The sequence below is a fragment of the Microtus ochrogaster genome, chromosome 7 (genome assembly GCF_000317375.1).
Source record: "Microtus ochrogaster isolate Prairie Vole_2 chromosome 7, MicOch1.0, whole genome shotgun sequence".
Taxonomy (NCBI): Eukaryota; Metazoa; Chordata; class Mammalia; order Rodentia; family Cricetidae; genus Microtus; species Microtus ochrogaster.
The window spans coordinates 44,973,444-44,982,658 of NC_022014.1; positions in this window are offsets into that span (position 1 = coordinate 44,973,444).

Here is a 9,215-nt window from a genome sequence, read left to right on the forward strand (position 1 = left end):
ATGGTCCCAGCTCCTGTCTGAGGTTACAGTCAGGCTGGGGACAGTATAGTATATGTTCCAGAGTCTTCTGACATGAGGAGGAGATGTGGTCCATACATAGACAAGAGCCAGGCAGGGTCAAGCTGACTGCCCTTTGTGGGATCCATGGTAGCACCATGCCACACTGGTTAGTGAGGAACCTTCCGCTGGGTCAGTAGTTGGTCCCTAGGACCAAAGCTGTGATGGTGCCTGGACTAGGTGTACACAAAGGCCCCTCAGACACCTCAGACACAGAGCAGTAGGCTCCAAACACCCCACTGGACCACGGTGCCTAGAACTCAGGGTCTGAGCCATGTGCTCTTGGAGAAAAATGGGGGCTGCCTTCTCTTCCTTGAAAGCCTGTCATCTGCTTTGGTTTCTTTGTGTGTGGTTTTTTTTGTTTGTTTGTTTGTTTGTTTTGAGAAGAGGACTTGAGGGGCCACCAGTGTCTACACAATAAGACACAGAGTGAGAAGTAGAGGAAGGTATGCAGGAATCGAGCAAGGTAAAGTCCCAGCATCTCCTTCATGGGCACATCCCCAGGGACCTTTCTTCCACAAGTCCCCACCTTAATGTCTCACCTCCTCTCCATGGAGCCTTAGGTCAGTGCTCAAGCTTTTACACCTGGGCCTTTGGAGAACCCGCAAGATCCAAATACATCTACTCATACTCACCAGTGCCCGGAGCGGCACTGTTTACCGGCCAAAGGGTGGAGATGGCACATGCCATTGACAAGAGGAGTGGACCGATCCAGTAATTCTGATGCCTGCTTCAACAAGGAAGAGGAAGAACCTTTCTGATGAGGTGCAGTTTCCCTCTGAAGGTTCAGGACTTCAATTGAGTGGAACTGACAGTTAACGAACCAAAAGGCATACAAGGTCAACAGCCTGTATAAATTCCAGGGACCGGCAGAAGAGTGGGCCACCCAGTAGCCCAGTGACAGTCAGGAACTTATATACCCAACCCCCACTGCTGTTTGGAGTTTTGGTTTTTTGGTGCTAGAGCATCAGAAAGACTACGTGCTCTACCCCCGGGCCCCAGGAATTTACTCTCTTACAGGGGTGATGGAAAGTAATTACAAGCATTTAATTTTTTTTCCAGTTAATGAAACGTCAGTCAGAAGAAGGCTGTTGTGTCCTTTGCTGGATCGGGTCTGTAGGTGGTAAGAAGGAAAGTCCTTCCCCTCCCTGAAGTTGCTGCCCCACCCCTAACCCCAGTGCTAAAGGACACATTTTGTATCATGGCACTAATATGAGCTACTCAGGAGAGTCGCCTTCATAGAGACAGAAAGTAGAAGGGTAGTTGCCTTCTACTAGAAGGAGGGAAAATGGAGAGCTCATGATTAATGGGTATAGGAATTCCAGCTGGGATGGTGGAAATGTTCTAAAGATGGTTCTATGTCATACCTCAGAAACCATACTCTTGAAATGGTTACAGAGACCAAGTAGATGCCAGCACTTGGGAGATAGAGGCAAAATAATTCTGAGCAACCTAGGTAGGGAGCTCTAGACCAGCCTGAGCTAGCTAGACCTGCCTCAAACAAAACAAAACATGGTTACAACAACTGTGATGGTTGTCTTGGTTGCCAACTTGGTGGGATTTAGAGTAATGGGGAAAACAGCCCTCTTGGCTTGTCTGTGAGGCACATTCCAGGTTATATTAATTAAGGCAGGAAGACCCACCCTAAATGTGAGCGGCAAATTCCATGGGTCCGGGTCCCAGATGGAATAATAAAGAGCTGAACACTGGGATGCATCTCTCTCTGCTTCCTGACTGTGGATGCAAAGTGACCAGAGTGACCAGCTGGCTGCCTGAAGCTCCAATTGCCTTCCCATCGTGATGGACTGTACCTTCCAACAATGACTGTACCCTCCAACAATGACTGTACCCTCAAACATGACTGTACCCTCAAACCATGACTGTACCCTCCAACAATGACTGTACCCTCCAACCATGACTGTGCCCTCCAACCATGACTACCCTCCAACAATGACTGTACTCTCCAACAATGACTGTACCCTCAAACCATGACTATACCCTCCAACCATGACTGTACCCGCCAACCATGACTGTACCCTCCAACCATGACTGTACCCTCAAACAATGAGCCAAAATTAGCCTTTCTCCCTCAAATTGCTCTTGCCTGATATTTTGTCATGGCAAGTAAGTAATATAGTGATACCTGTTATTATATTTTACCACCAAAAGGAATGTGTATACATTACAGAGATTTTAGAAACAATTAGTAAACATGGGGGGACAGGGGCTTAAAATCATTAAAATCATTCTCAAGCACTAGTCAGAGCCACTGTTAAAATTTCACTATCTTTCTGTTTGCTCTCAAAGTGTGTGTGTGTGTGTGTTTGTGTTTGTGTGTTCAGGCGCCATACTGAACCTAAGGAAGACTTCCTCACCCTGCTCCCCCTACTGTCGCACAGTGCTGCCTCCTCCCTTGGAGCCACCAGAACTATTCCTGAAGCCAGCAATCTCTTGAGAATATTTCTCCAGGCTGATTTTCCTCTATTCATATCCTGGGTTGTGCTTCTCTGGAAATACCCATTTCTTTGATGTGTCTAAAACTACCCTGTAGAGTGGGCCAGTCACACATGGGAAGGGATGGACAGAGGAGTGCCTCGCATGCCGATAGATGCTAAATGACAGCTCTCTGGAGCCCTAGGTCAGTCAGTCAGGCTGAGGTGTCCTCAGGTCCCTCCAGCCCCTGCCTTGGAGCACCTGCTTCTAGGACGTGATGCTGAGCCTCCCACTATCCCTGCCTAGGTCCTGCTTCTCCACCCTGTCAGGAAGCAGGGCCTCTCTTCTCAGGGGGCAGGCCAGCCTCTGCCTCCGAAATGAGTTGCTGAGTCTCTGACCCTTACACAGCTTTCTCTGTGCCTCCTCTCCTGAGGCCCTCCCTCCTTTGCACTTCGTGAGTTGGCTGGGATGCTCCTCCACCATGGGGCTCTGTAGAGGCTGGGGACTATTTATGCCTCCACTGCCACAGATCTGATCTGGAAAGATAGCAGTTGCCACCTACCATGGGGGTAGTACCCCAGGCTCACATTTAAACCAAACTATAGCCCCCTTCCTCTGCTTGGCCACCTGGTCTGGGATCCAAGACATCTCTAATTTCAGCAGCAGAGAGAGGATAAAACGAGCCGTCATGGCCAGTGAGAGATCAGAAATGCATGTGCACCCAGTAGAGACAGAGCCTTCGTTTGTCTTCTCGGCAGCCACAGACACGCGGCCCTTCTCTTTTGACTGAGAGGCCTCCAAAGAAGGCTTTATTTAACCTTGCAGTCGGGAGCTTTACAGCCCAGCCCTGAGAGGATTATCTTTTTATTGCAACTTTGATTAATGATTGATCAAAGGCTGATCCTAGAAGCCCTGAAGAACAAATTTGCCCTAGAGATTAGGGACACTTACATCTGCCAGGCTGGCTGGGTACCTGTCCACCTGCTCTCACCAAGATCAAACTAGAGCAAGGGTGCACGGGAGACCCACCCCACGTGTTCTAGAACACAGGGTGGGGAAAGAAGCAAAGCGCCCTCAAGCCAGCTAGAACTAGGCTAAGAATTTCAAGTACATGACAATGGCCTGGAGAAAGAGGCTTCACAACCTTCAACCAGGATCTTTTAGACTTGTTTTTGTTCCTAATTGCTCCCCATTATATTTTAGCAGCTAAAAAAGGAAACTGAGGCAGGAGGAAGAAGCTTCTTGGAGACCCTAAAAACTGCCGAGTTTTCTCTCAGCATTTTCTAAATGGTCATGGCCATGGCCGCCTGGACTCCCCCATGAGGAAGGAGGTGCTTCCCCACACAATTTAACTGAGGGTCAAAGGTCAGGCAGGGAAGGATGGGTTGCTAAACAGAGAGACCCGCTTTCATGAACATTTGTGTTAGAACGTGCCGTGGAGCTGATTCAAGCCATGTTGGCGAGCTGCAGCTGTCTTGATACCCCCAGGCTGCCTTCAGGTAGCCCACAGGCCAAGAGAGAATCCCTGAAGGACCCAACTCAGAGAGTAGAAGGCTGCAGCTTCCCAGAATCCCCACACAGACTCTGCTCCTGCTGGTCCTCAGGGAGCCTCCCAACCCCCAGCAGGGTGCTGGCTGGATAGTTTCCTGCTCCACAGCTTCTCTGAAGCCCTGGGGACCAAGGCAAGTAGGAAACTGGCAGAGCTGCTTCTAAACTGAAACTGGAAAATGAAACTGGAAATCACAGCCTCCCGGAGGCGCCAGGGTTTCTTTTCCACAGGGAGAGGCCCGGAGGGAGAAAGAGGCCTTTTCACTGAGGGCCTGAGGTGTCAGTACATGTCCATGTCTTCATGTGCAGAGTCTCCAACCGTGCTCGAGGAGGACTCCCCTATGAGGAAGGAGGTGCTGGCTCACACAACTTCACTAAGGGTCAAAGATCAGAAATCCTGGACTCTCTTCTCCTCTAACCCCACCCCTAGAGACACACATGGGCTCCAGGGTACACGCACTGGACGGTTCCAGCAGGTCAGCCTTGGTGCAGGCAGCAAATTTCCTGAAGAAATTAGAATACGGGAGAGAATTCAGTGAAGGGGAGCTACAAACCCACCCCACTGCTGACAGCACCTGTCCCTCGCCTCATCTCCAATGTCCCCTTCTCAGGGAACAGCAGCCAGATTTCCCCAACCCTGTACCCCATAGGTTAAGTCCCCTGAAGTTGCGCCCTCTTCTGAGCCTGCATTTGTCAGCTCTCTGTGTGGTAATATACCTAACTTCTGCCTCTTCCATTGACCTCCATGTCGGAGACTCTGACTTGGTCTGTGTGGCTTACATTGTGTCCCCAAGGTGTAGAATAATAGTGCCTCGCATACAGCAAGTACACACACACTCGGGTACGTGCCTGGTCAGTGTGTGGACCTGAGGATGCTTCCTCAAGACTATGGCCTCAGGGGCTCCAGTGTCCACTCCCCTTCCCAGGCCCTCCAGAGTACCACCTTCCTGTGAAGCTGGTGGTTGTAGACACCCTTGAGCTGCTGTCCCCCGTTCCCAGCCCCACTCACGGACTACCTGGACGGTCTCCAGTATGTACAGATGTACAGGATTCTAGGCTTAGGAGCAGGAGGTGGCTACAGGGGTAGGCTACCTGTGGCACACCCAACATAGCCTTGTATATACAGCCGGGCTTCACATAACCCATCCCATCTACATGGGGACACCTGTCTCCAGAAGGACCAGGAAAGAAAAGCCTCTTTTATCCTGCGGATTAGGAGCTGAAGCTTGGGAACATGACTGCCTTTTTAAAAAAAAAAAAAAAAATTGTTTGTTTTTGCTTTTTGAGACAAGGTTTCTCTGTAATGGCCCTGGCTGTCCTGGAACTGGCTCTGTCGACCAGGCTGGCCTTGAACTCACAGAGATCTGCCTGCCTCTGCCTCCCAAGTACTGGGATTAAAGGTGTGCAGCCACCACTGCCTGGCTAAAAACTAATTTTTTTATTGCATTGTGTGTGCGTGCACACGTACATGCGTGTATGTGTGTGCCCACATGTGTGTGCATGCGTGCGTATTGTTGTCACCTTGGCCGGAGCTTTGAGAAGTCACTGAGATGAATGCAAGCAAGCACAGCCCCCAAATGCACAACGCAGTGCAAAGATGTGGGACCTGCGAACGTCAGCCCATCTTCTCTCTCACACTTGTTTGGGGTGGGACAATGGCTTCATTTAATGTTAAGCTACACGTCGTACCAGAGGAAGGTGACAAACCGGAAACTGCCAACCGTTTGAACTGTGGGCTGCCTGGGCTGCACTGAAGCGATGTGGCCAGTGCAGATGGTGAGGGCCCACAGGGCAGGCCCACTTCCTCCCTCCCTGCCAGCCTGCATCCTCCTCATCCTCCTCAGGCCAGCAGGCTTCCCAAGGCTGCAGGAAGTGGGGCAAGGAGCAGGCCCTTTGGGTGTGTTTGTGGTGGAGGGTGGGGGGAGGGCACTGGAGCAGCTGCCATGGTGATGATGGAAGCTGGGTCCTGACTGGGTCTGGACTTGGGAGCTGCCTTGTAGTGGTATCTGCCTTCTTGTCATGAAGCCTGCTCAGGATGGGTCTGCAGCAGCAGGCAGCAGGCTTTTCTGTCGTGAGATTCACCAGTCTTGATGGCATCCAGGGAGAGAAGGGAAGGAAAGGGGGAGAGCCAACCTCTTCTCAGAGGAAATGCAGCTGCGGCTTTGAGATGTTCGTATTTCACAGCTGTGGTTGGCGTTTCTCAGGGTTCTCAGAGGTGAACGCGGGGTCAGCCCCATGTCACCAAATAAGGGTCACAGCGACCCTAGCAACAGTCTTCACTGCCCATTGGCTGCCACAGCTGCCAGCCACCCGTGCAGCCTCCTGGAGGCAACTCGGGGGTGGGCGATGCTTCTACAGACATAGAGATTCCTCTGTCTGAAATCATTGCCCTTCAAAGCACCGTGGAGAGGGACAGTGTTCAGAGCAAAGGTAGACGAGTGGGGGTGGGGCAGGACTGGCTGCGGGAGTTTCAGAGTCCAGCTGAGTCCTCACACAGTGCCTGACCAACACCATCTGTGGAGTGGCCAGGCCCCAGTGTGCCAGGTCAAGCCCTCTCCTCTCTGTCCGCCATGATCTCCACAAAAGTTTACATTTCGGTCTGCTCATTCTTCCTTTGTGCCAGGCGCGTGGCTCGGCTCCTTCTACATGTTATAGCCTTTAATTCTCTCAGTAACCCTGTCAGCCATCTTTTATACAGAAACTGAGGCTGAAGAAAGTCAGGACTAAGCCAGAGTTACATCACTAATAAGTCACGCGTTAATCTCAACATAGACAGGTCCAGATCCCACAGCCGCTGCACTATGTTGACGGCACTCAAGGTCTCTGGCTCAGTGACTCAGTGTTGTGACACCAGGGGACTGAGGTGAGGATTGCACATGTGCCATATGCCTGGGGAAACCAGGGCCAAGCAGTTGTCTGCCTACATACCTCGGCAGGGTGACACTCCTCCATAGGCTCCCCACGAGTCTCACGCAGTCCTCCACAGAGCATGCAGCTCAAACACTGGATTTGAGGGCCAGACTTCACTGTGCCTCTGGTATTTAGTTTCCACTTCCTCTTCTGAATTTCTTCCCACCCCTACCCACTGCAGCACCAGTGTGAGGAGCAGAGAAAAGGCTGCCTCAGAAGGTGCTAGCCTGCGGGGGCTAGAAGGCACAGGACCGGCCAGGCCCAAGGGATCAGATGGTAGAAAGTCAAATTATAAGAGAAGGGATATGCTTCTCCTCCACCCAGACAACACTACGGAATTAGAGCACCACCTCCCTGAAGAATATTTCTAGAATAAAGATGAGGGGACTGAATGGGTGGCTCAGTGGTTAGGAGTACTTGATGCTCTTGCAGAGGAGTTAAAGTTATTCTGAGCACCTACAGTGGGTAACTGCCTGTAACTCCAGTTCCAAGGCACTCTGTTCTGGACTCTCTGGAGATGTGCACACACAAGCGTGTATACACACATGCACATAACACATGTGCACACAAATAAAAACTTTTTTTTAATGTTTTGTTTGTTTGTTTTGAGAAACTGGGGCTGGGTGAAATGGATCACTGGGTAAAGGCACCTGCCACCAAGCCAGGTGATACCCTCTCTACCTGTACCTACGTGGTAAGAGAAAACCAAGTCCCACAACTTGTCCTCTGAATTCCACATACATGTTGTGTCATGGCTCCCTACCCCCTGCCAAAATATAAAGAAATGCAAAGAAAAAATTTAAGATGAAAATGCAAATACCTTATTATCCCAGTCCCACTCAGAATCTTTTCTTGCTGTGGTCAGTCTGACCTTTGTAAGAGCATATCCACTGGTAGGTGACAAACCTGTCCCTGGGAGAAGCAACACACACACACACACACACACACACACGCACGCACGCACACACACACACACCTCCCTGGATAGGGAGCCCACAACAGACCAAAATATAGATAACACCAACCTCCAACTTGGTGAACCATGAGTTTCTGGGGTTGCATACAGGAGCAGAAATGACTCAAAGACAGCTGCATCACCAAAGCCCACCCAGCATGGATGAAAGCTCAGGAGCTGGGAACCTGGAGCTCACGGCACAGCCTGCAGGAAACCTGGAGCTCACGGCACAGCCTGCAGGCAGCTCAGTCGGTGGGAGAGTGTCCTCTCCAGGTGCCTCTTCCAGGCAGCTTGATGTCAGTATCAGTTGTTGGCTGTTGCTCAGCTTTCTTCCTTCTGAGAGAGACTCTTAGTGTTTATTATTTACTCTGTCAGGGAGGGGCCTAGTGAATCTGGTCAGTTTTAGGGACTTCCTGAAGCTATTTTGAATTGTTTACCTGCTTGCTCAAGGAGCTCCCTATAGGATAGAATGTTTCAATCTCAGGGAAACTATTACACAACATTTACCCAGCAGAGAAAGAATCCCGAATGTCACCAAGCATGGTGACACATGTCTGTGATCTCATAGATGAACACATGGAAGAGCAAGAGTTAAAAGCCAGGCTTGAGTTAAAAGCCAGGCTTGAGTGCATGCTGAGTTTGAAGTCATCTTAGGATTCATGAGACCCTGTCTCAAAAGACAACAAACAAACAATGATCCAAATGTCTGTAGACAGCAAAGAACCCAAATGTATCATGCATCATTCTTTTTTTTTTTTTTCCAAGACAGCATTTCTCTGTAGCTTTTGGAGCTTGTCCTGGACCTAGCTCTTGTAGGCCTCGAACTCACAGAGATCTGCCTGCCTCTGCCTCCCGAGTGCTGGGATTAAAGGCATGCGCCACCACCGCCCGGCTCCATGCATCATTCTTGCAGTGGCAGCAGGAATCACAGAGACATGAAGTAGCATAGTGTCAGGTAATCCTGTAGAGATCATTGACTCTTAACAAGGGGATGATTGATGGGGGGAGACTCTTCTGTTTTGTGTTAACTTCATTGGTTAAATAGAGAGACTGCCTTGGCCCTTTAATAGGACATAAAATTAGGTAAGCGGAGTAAACAGAACAGAATGCTGAGAGAAAGAAGCTGAGTCAGACGGTCGCCATGATTCTCCCACTCCAGACAGACGCAGGTTAAGATCTTTCCTGGTAAGCCACCTTGTGGGCTACACAGATTATTAGAAATGGGTTAGCTCAATATGTAAGAGCTAGCCAGGCGGTGGTGGCGCATGCCTTTAATCCCAGCACTTGGGAGGCAGAGGCAGGCGGATCTCTG